Source organism: Mauremys reevesii, linkage group 24, assembly GCF_016161935.1.
Source record: "Mauremys reevesii isolate NIE-2019 linkage group 24, ASM1616193v1, whole genome shotgun sequence".
Taxonomy (NCBI): domain Eukaryota; kingdom Metazoa; phylum Chordata; order Testudines; family Geoemydidae; genus Mauremys; species Mauremys reevesii.
In genome coordinates this window covers 751,553-762,468 of record NC_052646.1, presented here as the reverse complement: position 1 = coordinate 762,468, position 10,916 = coordinate 751,553, and positions in this window count along the sequence as shown.

Sequence of the window (10,916 nt, the reverse complement as noted above, 5' to 3'; positions counted from 1 at the left end):
TCCTGGCTCTGCAGCGATTCTGGAGTCAGGAAAATATGCATGATTGACTCCCGGAGCCTTGGTGGAGGCTGATCTCCTCTGACAGGCCGGCGCGCCGTCTGCGCTGCTGCCCGACAAAGGCAGCGCTCGCACGGCGGGTGCAAAACTGGCAGGGCGATTGGTAGCTGTTTTGCATCATTAATTAACCCTCCTCTGTGATTCTGCACCATTAAACTCCCCATCAATTAAGTCAAATCAGCAAGACGCTAATTAAGAAATCAACCCAGCTTTTTCTCCAGGAGCGAAGCTCACCTACTGCACGACCCACACACCCAGCCTCACCAGGCAAAGCCGGCTTCTCCCTCTGCTCAGCAGAGCCGGCCTGCACATGACAGGTCGCAGCCTGGCAGAGCTGGGGGGGCAGGTTCCGGCCTGCAGCCCCAGTGGGGAAAAGAGCTGTTTCCCATGCACTACTGGGTCAGCTGGATGTGGCCCTGAGGCCATAGGGACACGTACCCAGAGCTGGGTGCTGCTTGGTGACTCTGGGATGGGGCCTACGTGACCCCCCCTCCTGCTGGCCCTACGCACGTCCTGCAGAGCAGGTCTCAAATTTGGTGCAAGGGGCGTTAGTGGCCTGACAAGGCAGGCCAGCACGGCCAAGGTGCAGTGGCCCCAAATCCTCTGTGCTGGGCCAGGGCTGGTGGGTCTGGTGCCTTGAGGGCAGCACCCATCCCTCAGCCAGTGGTGGGGCCCTCTCCTGTCGCCTCCCAGCCCTGGTGGTACCTAGGGCTTCTCCTGACTCCTGGGGATCGGCGAGCACCCTGGCCGGGCCAGGCTTCAGCCCCTGTGGCCAGACAGATGTACACCTCTGCAGAGTCCCCGTGCCTCCCGCTCGCTCTCCAGAACAGAGTCGCTGCCCTACTGAGTCTGCAGGCAGCTCCCGAGGCGCGAGTGGCTGCAGCCAGCTCTCCGGAGTGTTACGCTATGCAGGTAACCTGAGAAATACCCCCCAGCCCCTTGCCAGGGTTCCCACACCTGTGCTGTGCCAGTCCCCCCCCACGCTGCTCCCCACGGCCCAGCCCCTCTCCTGGGTCCCTGCACCTGTGCTGTGCCAGTCCCCCCCCCCACTGCTCCCCACGGCCCAGCCCCTCACCCGGGTCCCTGCACCTGTGCTGTGCCAGTCCCCCCCCCACTGCTCCCCACGGCCCAGCCCCTCTCCCGGGTCCCTGCACCTGTGCTGTGCCAGTCCCCCCCCCATGCTGCTCCCCACGGCCCAGCCCCTCGCCCAGGTTCCCAGCCCCACACAGTCCTGCTTCCCCTACACGCTGTCCACACCTGCTGGGCCTTCCCCTCCCTTCCAGTTGGCGTTTAGTGTCTGTCAGGAAACGGCTCTGCTGCCTGGCCCCTGCGCGCTGTGCTGGGCGCAGGGCTAATGAAGCGTTCTGGATGGAGCTGATGTGCTCAGAGATTTCAGATGCTTCCTGATTTGCATTCTTGCTAAGTCGCTCTGCAAAAACTTCCCTGTGCGGTGAAGGTGGCGCCTGCGGAGGGAGAGGGGGCGGCAGGGCTGGACTTTGGGGGCCCAGGTCAGAGCTGCCAATGCCATGTGGTCACCTGGGGAGTCTCTGTGCAGCCCCATGCGCCCAGCCGCCTCGTCTCCCCCTCAGCCCCACACAGCCTGAGCCACTCCATCTCCCCTTCAGCCTGGCATGGCCCCAGCCCCAGGAGCTCAGCTGGGCCGGCACTAATGCCCTGGTGCCCTCAGAGTGCCCCAGTGCCCTGGGTTTGGAGGTGTTTCTGCCTCGTGCCCTCTGTCTCTGGGGCAGGCAGTGAGCAGGTCGGGGGGTGGGGTTGGGGGTGACCAGAGCTGCAGAAATGTGAGGGGAGGCTGCAGCTGGGCGCTGGGCCCCACTGGTTGGGTTGTGAAATGGCAGAGCTCCAGGCTCCTCTTGTCAGCTCCAGAGCTCCCGCCCCTCCGGGGGCAGCTGCATAGCTGCAGAGGGTGTGTGCGCACGGAGGAGTTGGCACCGGCTCGAGGTGCAGCCAGGATGGGGAAGCGCTGGGCTCCGAGGGGGTCTGCGCTGCCCTGGGCCCCGCAGGAGCAGCATCGTGTCCCCAGGGACCCACGCGGAGCACTCGCCCAGGACTCGCATGCAGCCACCTCTGGGATGCAGAATGGGATCTTACTAGGTGCTGAGATGCAGCCATGTCTGGGGTGTAGCATGGGGCTGGACTGGGGTTCATGAGGGCCCAGCTTTGCTCTAGAGTCCCAAGCTCACGGGCCCTTGTGCTGGCACTAGTGGCTGTGTCACTTATGGCTGTCAGAGGGCTGGGAATGGCTCATCCTAGGCCCCTGAGGATCCAGGGGGCTCCTGGATAAGGGTCCACCCCCCAGGGGATTCCAGGGCAGAGTCTGCGATGGGCTTATGGGTAGGAGGGCCCAGGACAACCTGTGCAGGCCTGAGCTCATTAGTAATGGGACAGGCGGCTCCGCTCTAGAAGCCTGCATGTCCCTCGTGAACCTTGCACAACTGCCTCTCGCACGCTCCCCTTGCACACCCGTGCCAGGCCTTTCTGTCTCTGGTCGGACCTGTGCTGGGGAGGCTGAAAGGTGTCTGGGTGGCTGGGCTCAGGGTGTCCAGCCCTGGCCGTGCACAGGAGCAGGGGCCCTGTGTCCTTGGAGCCCTTGTGAGACGCCTGCCTGGGGAAGTGACCAGGAGGTTCCTTTACCCCGCACTGCCTAGCTCGTGAAGGCTCTGAATTGACCTCAGCTCTTCCTCTGCTCCCTGGGGGCTATCGATTGCGCCCCTGCCCGCGGCTGCGGCTCAGCTCGGCTCCGGTGGCCTCTGCAGATAAATGCTCCCCTCCGCCTGACTCAGTTCTGTTCTCCTGGCCAAGGGCTGGGTGGGCAATGAATGTCCCAGGCCTGTGCCTGCGACTCTCCCCAGCACCCTGCTTCTGCCAACGCACTCCCAGTGTCCCTCGCTCCAAAACGTCCTGCCCAGGCTTCCCCACTCCCAGCCTAGCGCTCTGCCTCGCCAAGCCTGCCACGTTGCTGCCTGGGGAGCTCCGTGGCCACCTCGCCCAGGAACTTCTCACATGGGGGCTGGCGCCAGCTGCTTTGGAGGAAGGTGCCAGAAAGCCCGGGATGGGATACCCTCCCCTGGGGAAAGTTCCCACCCGTCAGTGGCTGGCTCCAGCCCCTTCCAATAGCTCTGGGTCATCTTCACCCTTCCCGTTATTCCTCTTTCCCATAGAAAGGTTTGAGCCTTGTTTTGAGTCCTCCTGAGCTCTTGGCCTCCATAAACCCTGTGGCCATGAGTTCCACAGGTCAATTGTGGGCCAAGTGATGAAATCTTCCCTTTCGCTGCGCTGTGCTGGGTGTTTCTCCAGGCTGCTCCCCACCCCTGTGGGAACATGCCCGTTGCTGCTCCTTGTACCAGTGTTCACCACTCTCTGGTTTTCACTGGGGGGCTGGGCCAGCCCCAGGGTTTGCTCTTGCATTAATGGTACCTTCTGTGGAAGATCCTTGCAGAGAATGTTACTGACCCTGCCCTGCTCCCCACAGCACAGCCCCCCTAGCGCCGCACTGGGGTCGGGGAGAGCGCCCCCCGCTGACCCTGCCCTGCTCCCCACAGCACAGCGCCCCTAGCGCCGCACTGGGATCGGGGAGAGCGCCCCCCGCTGACCCCGCCCTGCTCCCCACAGCACAGCCCCCCTAGCGCCGCACTGGGATCGGGGAGAGCGCCCCTCGCTGACCCTGCCCTGCTCCCACAGCACAGCCCCTAGCGCCGCTCTGGGATCGGGGAGAGCGCCCCCCGCTGACCCCGCCCTGCTCCCCACAGCACAGCCCCCCTAGCGCCGCACTGGGGTCGGGGAGAGCGCCCCCCGCTGACCCCGCCCTGCTCCCCACAGCACAGCGCCCCTAGCGCCGCACTGGGGTCGGGGAGAGCGCCCCCTGCTGACCCTGCCCTGCTCCCCACAGCATAGCGCCCCCTAGCGCCGCACTGGGGTCGGGGAGAGCGCCCCCTGCTGACCCTGCCCTGCTCCCCACAGCACAGCCCCCCTAGCGCCGCACTGGGGTCGGGGAGAGTGCCCCCCGCTGACCCTGCCCTGCTCCCCACAGCACAGCGCCCCTAGCGCCGCACTGGGGTCGGGGAGAGCGCCCCCCGCTGACCCCGCCCTGCTCCCCACAGCACAGCGCCCCTAGCGCCGCACTGGGGTCGGGGAGAGCGCCCCCCGCTGACCCCGCCCTGCTCCCCACAGCACAGCGCCCCTAGCGCCGCACTGGGGTCGGGGAGAGCGCCCCCCGCTGACCCCGCCCTGCTCCCCACAGCACAGCGCCCCCTAGCGCCGCACTGGGGTCGGGGAGAGCGCCCCCCGCTGACCCTGCCCTGCTCCCCACAGCACAGCGCCCCCTAGCGCCGCACTGGGGTCGGGGAGAGCGCCCCCTGCTGACCCTGCCCTGCTCCCCAGAGCACAGCGCCCTAGCGCCGCACTGGGATCGGGAGCGCCCGCTGACCCCGCCCTGCTCTCAGAGCACAGCGCCTAGCGCCGCACTGGGGTCGGGAGAGCGCCCCTGCTGACCCGCCCTGCTCCCAGAGCACAGCGCCCCTAGCGCCGCACTGGGGTCGGGGAGAGCGCCCCCCGCTGACCCCGCCCTGCTCCCCACAGCACAGCCCCCCTAGCGCCGCACTGGGATCGGGGAGAGCGCCCCCCGCTGACCCCGCCCTGCTCCCCACAGCACAGCGCCCCTAGCGCCGCACTGGGGTCGGGGAGAGCGCCCCCCGCTGACCCCGCCCTGCTCCCCACAGCACAGCGCCCCCTAGCATCGCACTGGGGTCGGGGAGAGCGCCCCCCGCTGACCCTGGGCTGTTCTTTGCAGCACTGTAGCTGCTCTTGCAGATCTGTAGGGGAAGCAGCAGGGCCCAGAGACCCTCTTTAGCCCCACCCCACGAGGGGTCTGTGTCTGCCCAGCTCACCCCAGGAGTCCCTAGCTCTGGGCTGTGCCCCCGCCCCCCGCGCGTTGGTGGGTCAGGATGCTCTCGGGAGGGGCCAGGGCGCTGGGCAGGCGCTGGGCGGGAACAGGCTGCGATGCGATTATCTCTGGGGAGGAGCAGTGCCCTTGTGGCTCTGTTCAGCATGCCAGGCCGGGTGTGCCTGGCCCTGAGGAGCTCTGTGTGGTGTTATGCCCCTGGGACATAATCCCGACCCCTGTGCTGCTTTCCATAATCCCCTTTGATTGCTGGGCTCGGGCGGGGTGGCGCTCGGCTCGGCTCTCTCAGGATGGCCTGTGAATCCCCGCGGCCGGGCTGTGGGGTCACGGGGAGCGAGCCCAGCTGGGCAGGGGGCGCAGGACTACGGACTCCCCATCCCATGCCCGTGCAGTGGGCTGTGTGCTCCCAGCTGGCACAGGGTGTGTGTGGGGGGAGTCCGGGGATCATGGGTGCTGCTGTCCCCAGCTTGGGAGGTGAGTCTCAGGGCAGTCCCAGGCCTGAGTCCCCGTGGCCGGGATCCATTCCCCTTTGCCAGGTATTGGAGAAGGCCAAGCCCCCAGTGCTCTGGCTGCTCTGAGACGCTGACGTAGCACGACCAGCCGTGACGCCTTCATTCAAGTGTAAAGACCGGCACATGGAGAAAAAAGGACCCACGAAGAGTGGAGGCTGCTGAGCCCAGAGCGCCGGGTTCAAAGGGGGCTGCAGGCGGCCGGGGTGTGGGGAGGGAGCGGGCGGTGGGAGTCAGGTCCCACTGCAATGGCTGGGTTCCCTGGTCCTGCTGTCACGGCAGCAGTGCAGTGTGGAAAAGGCTTCTGGGTCCCAGTGTGACAGCGTGGCGAGGGGGGTCTCAGCCCCCAAGAGGGGGACGTGGGGGCTGACACTCCCAGGGTAGCTCCTTGCAGTCTCTAGGCCAGTGCTGTTTTCATGTCAGTTGATGGGCCGTGTGTCTGAGCATGTCAGCCAGCATGCGTGCCCTTCCGTGGGATGGCGGCGTGCACACATGTTGTGGCATGCCTGCATGCGTGTGCTTTCATGTTGCTGGTGTGACAGCACATTTGCACTCATAAGTCTTGCTCCTGGGTGTCTGCGTGTGTTGTGTCTACTTGCATGCGAGTGGCCAGGCGTGTGTCTCGACGTGGCTGCACATGTTATTTATGTGACGCTCTTGTGTCAGTGCGTGACCCCCCTGTCCAAGTCTGCTTGGAGCGCCCTCCTCGCCGGTGTGTAACTAGCGTGTTTCCCCGTGTCCTGCTTGACACGCCCTGGCAGGCTGGAAAGGCCGAGCTCAGCATGTTCTGGGATTTGTGGGCGTGGCTGGTGAATATTTCATGCCCTTATTTACTGAGCCGGTCTTGGTTACACTCCTACCTTCTCCTCTCGCATTTGCTCCATGTTTATTTATTTAATGAATTATTTATCCCCTCTTGCTCCGCTGATGGCTGCACAGCCAGCGCTGCTGTCAGCCCCCAGCTCCTCGGGGCCAGCGCGATGATTTATTGAACGCTGTCTCTGCTTTGCGGTTGCAACATTCTGTCACCGGAAGCTGTGGTTAAATATTAACCAGGGCAGGAGAAGGCAGCTCCCTCCCCCGTCCCCGTATGGCAGCATCTCCAAGGTGTGAGGGGGGATCCCAGCACGGAGGTGCCACGGCTCCAGCCCCACTGTGGTAATGCCACACTGCCTCCTGGCAGGGCAGGGCAGCCTGTGCCAGGCAGGGCACTCGCCTTCCACCCCACGACGCCCAGAGCGGAGAATCTACCACACGGGGGGCCCACGGGGCCCTGCAAGCGACAAGGGAGCGCTGAGCTGGGCCCAGGGCTGCTGGCCCCTCTGCATGTCTGCCCCCCTGCTCCCACCTGGGACTCACCCTGGCCACGGTGGATCTCACACAGGCCCTGTTCGTTCTGGGCCTTGCCTGAAATGGACAATGATGCGAGCCTGGCCTGGCGCAGGCAGGAGCGGGGCCCCGTGGCCATGCTGCAGGCTCCAGGCTCCGCAAGCCAAGAAGCCCCACAGGTTGTTGGGTTGCCCGGCAACCCAGCTCCCCATGGGGCCAATTTGGGAGCGAACACCACAGAGAAACAGCCTCTAATGAGGGGCTGGGGGGAGCAGCTGGCGGGGGCCCTTGGGATCCCGGCCTGGCCCGGGACCAGGCTGCCCCAGGCGGCAGTGAAACCCAGCCAGAAAATAACAGCGAGGCCTGGGGAGCGCAGGAGCCGGTGGGATGGAGCCAGCTGGGCCGTGCCAGGCGCTCCCACAGAGCCTCGCGGAGGGCCCTGCTGCCGGGGAATCCTCAGGTCACGGGTTTGGCTCCTGGGGCCTTTCCACAGGTCGGACCCAGCGGCCATGTCTGTGGCACTTGGCCACGCTGCCCTCTCCACGAGACATGCTCTGGGCCATGAGCCAGGCGAGGGGCCCCTCCCGGGAGCAGCCAGTTCTCACCGAGGGGCCCGGGCCCAATTCCCCCCTGGGCCCGGCCCCTTGGTCCCCCCAAGGCCAGCCTGTGGAGGCCAGTTCCCTCCCCACTCAGCCTCGGCCTCGTGGGGGCCAGATTCCATCCCCATTCCCAGACCCCAGTTGCCCCATTGGCTGCTGAGTAGGAAGCCGTGGGGCCAGCTGCTCCTCCCCCGCCCCCAGGGGCTGAGGCCCACTCTAAGGACTCTGGCCAGGGCTCTGCCCCCTTCTATGGCTGCCCTGGGAGATGTGGCCTCCTGGGGTGGGCGGCAGGATCTCGGCTCCGGGCTGCGGGCGGGAGGGGAAGCCCCAGGTCACAGCAGCCCCAGCACAGGGTCTCACCCAGCCCCACCCCCGAGTCCCGTGTGCCCTGCCCTGTGTGGGGCGGGCCCAGTGACGAGGGGCAGCACTGCCACAGGAGTGGGGAGAGGTTCCCTGACATCACTGACTGGCAGTGGGGGGAGCGGGGACAGAGAGCTGCATTGCCAGCAGGGGGGACGCGGGGGAGAAGGGTATCCAAGGTCACCATCCAGCGGGGATGGGGAAGCCCTGTGGCTCATATGGTGAAACCCACAACCCCACGGGGCCCTGGCAGCAGCCCCTTCCCTCTGGCCAACCCGGGGCTGCAGGGCCCGAGGGGCTGGCGCTGGGAGCTCTCCCCAGTGACAGGCCCAGGAGAGGGAGCCAGGGACAGCGCCTGGAAACCCTCTCTGCACGTGGGAACAGGAGCCGCCTGCCACAGACGTGGGGAAGTGACTCAGCGCCGAGCGAGCGACAAACAGCCTCCCCCTCACGCTGCGGCCAGACACATGGGCACTTGGGTTCCCTCCCCACTAGGTGCCGGCCCCTCCGCCCCGACCTGCACGGACCCACCCAAGCAGTGCCCAGCCTCCTCCTGCAGCCTGCCGGGGGCGGGGGGTTTGCTGGGCAGCGGGCAGGGCAGGCCCTGCTGCCGGTGGGCGTGTGGGTGGTTGGCCAGGCCCAGGGGTGCATGTGTTGTGGTGTTTGATTGGCTTGTGTATTGCTCTGGGTGGAGTGTGTGTGTGTGTGTGTGTGTGTGTGTGTGTGTGCGTGTGTGCGCGCTTTTGCTGGCTGCCTCTCTGTGTAGGTGTGAGCGCGTCTGTGTGTGTGTGAGCCGGGAGAGTGAGAGATTTCTGTGCGGACGGGTGTGTTTGTGTGTCTCCGGGAAGAGGCACGTGCAGTGCTGTGTGGGGGCGTTTCCATGTGTGTCGCCATGCAGGAGGTTCCATGGGGAGGTGTGTGTTGCTCGGTGTTTGTGGCGTTTCCTTGGGGAGGCATGTGCGTCGCCGTATGTGTGGGGTGTTTCTACATGAAAACACCGCACATAAGAGCCCCCGACTGCGAGAGGCTGGGGCTGGACGAGAGGGGATAACAACCCTGTTCTGTTCATTCGCTCTGCAGCCTCTGGCACTGGCCGCTGCCAGGGACCAGGCACTGGGCTAGCTGGACCGTGGCTCTGACCCAATGTGGCTGTTATGTTCCTAAGCATGTTTCTTAAGCATGTGAGTTGCCTTGTCAGGGCTGCATGTTGCTGCGTTTCCATCTATCCTGGAGTAATCAGCACAGCTCCCACTGAGCCTGCTTTGTGGCTGGGTGGCAGAAGGGCCCAGGGTGGTGGTTCCGAGCCCCAATAACTCCGCTGCAGAGACCCCTGGATGGAGAGTTCCTGGAGCCAGCCCTGGTCCTGCTGTCAGCCCAAGTGTCTCCGAGTACGGCTGCTATGCAGCGTAAGCCCAGGGTTGGTAGAACCCAAGTTAGCAGCCCCTGGGTTTGTTAACTAAGGGGATGTCTCCAATGCATGTCCTGGCCACTGCCTTGGGCTCGCGGGGCGCATGTAGCATCGACCTTTGGGCTCGGGCGGCAGTTCTGGGACCCTCTCACCGCATCTATGCGCATCTGTAACCCAGGTTAGGAGTTGCTGAACCCTGGGTTCCAACCCGGGGCCCCAGCATCTGCACTGTGTTATGTGGGACTGAATCCAGCCCCCCATCGCCCCGCCTTCCTAGCACCCTCCCAAAATGTGTCTGCTCCAGCCCTTTGTGAGAAAACTTGACTGTCCAGAGGACAAAGAAAGTTGCCTGTGGCATTGTGGGATACTTTTGGGGGACTCTCGCAGCAGGAGTCCAGTGGGGCTGCGTCTTCACAGCAAAGCAAGAAGGCTTGAACCCTGGGTTCCAGCTTGACTCAGTCTGGGGCTGTGCGCAGAGAGACCCTCCCCCTCCTGCCCCCCGGAACCCTGGGACCCTGCGTCTGGCCCTGGGTTAGCATGATGTGTGTGTAGATGGAAGGGGTCAGGCCTGAGCCTGAGTGCGACGCTGGGGCTTACTTTGCCATGTAGAGGTACTCTCAGCATTCCAGTTCCCAGTGCGCGTGCAGGGGGAGGGCCCCTCCATCCCATCCCTCCTGGTACCCCCTGGAGAGAGGTGGCATCAGGAGCTTCCCACTGTCACACTGCTCTCAATGAAGCACCAGCCCAGCCTCCTGTACCCCCTCTCCCAGCCAGCCAGCACCCCCACCCTGCGGGCAGACTGGAGCCAGGTCCCCCCCGACGGGAAAGGTGCCATGTCCCATCCCAGCCCCCCTGAGCCAGCCAGTCCCCATGCCCTGGGGCCAGATGGGAGCCGGTGCCCCCTACAGGGGGCCATGCCGCTGCTCCTTCCCTGCCCCAGGCCCTGTTTCACAGGGTGGATCAGCGACTGCAGAGAGCAGGCAGAGTGGTGGGAGGTGGTGCTCCTGGGCTGGGCACCGTCCCTCACCACCCAGTGCGAGCAGGAATGGCCCAGCACCCCTGGGGGCCTGTCCCAGCTGGGGCAGCCCAGACACCCTCACCCCTTCCCTGCTCTCTGCACCCTCTCCCTGCCCCATGCTCCCCACTTCCATCCCTTTGCCTTCCTCCCGCCCCCTCCCCCCATGGCCATTGGGAGCCTCTTGCACGTGGTCTATTTTCTTCACTTCACTTCTTCAGATGAATAATTAATAGAGGCTTTTTTGGTCTTTCTTGTTGTTTCACCAGCTGCCTCCCCCCTCCCGGCGGGGGCTCCTGCCAGCACCTCCCCCCCCAAGCCGGAGGTGGCATCGTCCTGCTCTGCTCACGGTCTGGGGGCTCCGAGGGCTGGGGCAGAGCTGTGGCTCACAGCTTCTGGAGGAAGAGGTGGCCGTGGCTCTGAACTGCCACCGTGGCACCAGCAGGAGGGTACGTTTCTCCCAGCGCAGCCTGCTGGCCATCCATGACACAGAGTGGGAAACTGAGGCTGGGAGAAAGGCAGGGGCTGGGAACTGGATCCGAGAGGCCTGGCAGGTGCATTCGGAAGGAAGAGCGTCGCAGATTAACTGCGTCTGATGCCGCGGAGTCAAGGAACCGGCCCCACGGGGCGGCCACCCCACTCCCTTGCTTGCCTGTGGCCCCATTAGACTGGGGGAGGGGGATGCAGCATCTGCTCAGCCTGGTTTTCAGGGCTCTGAGCC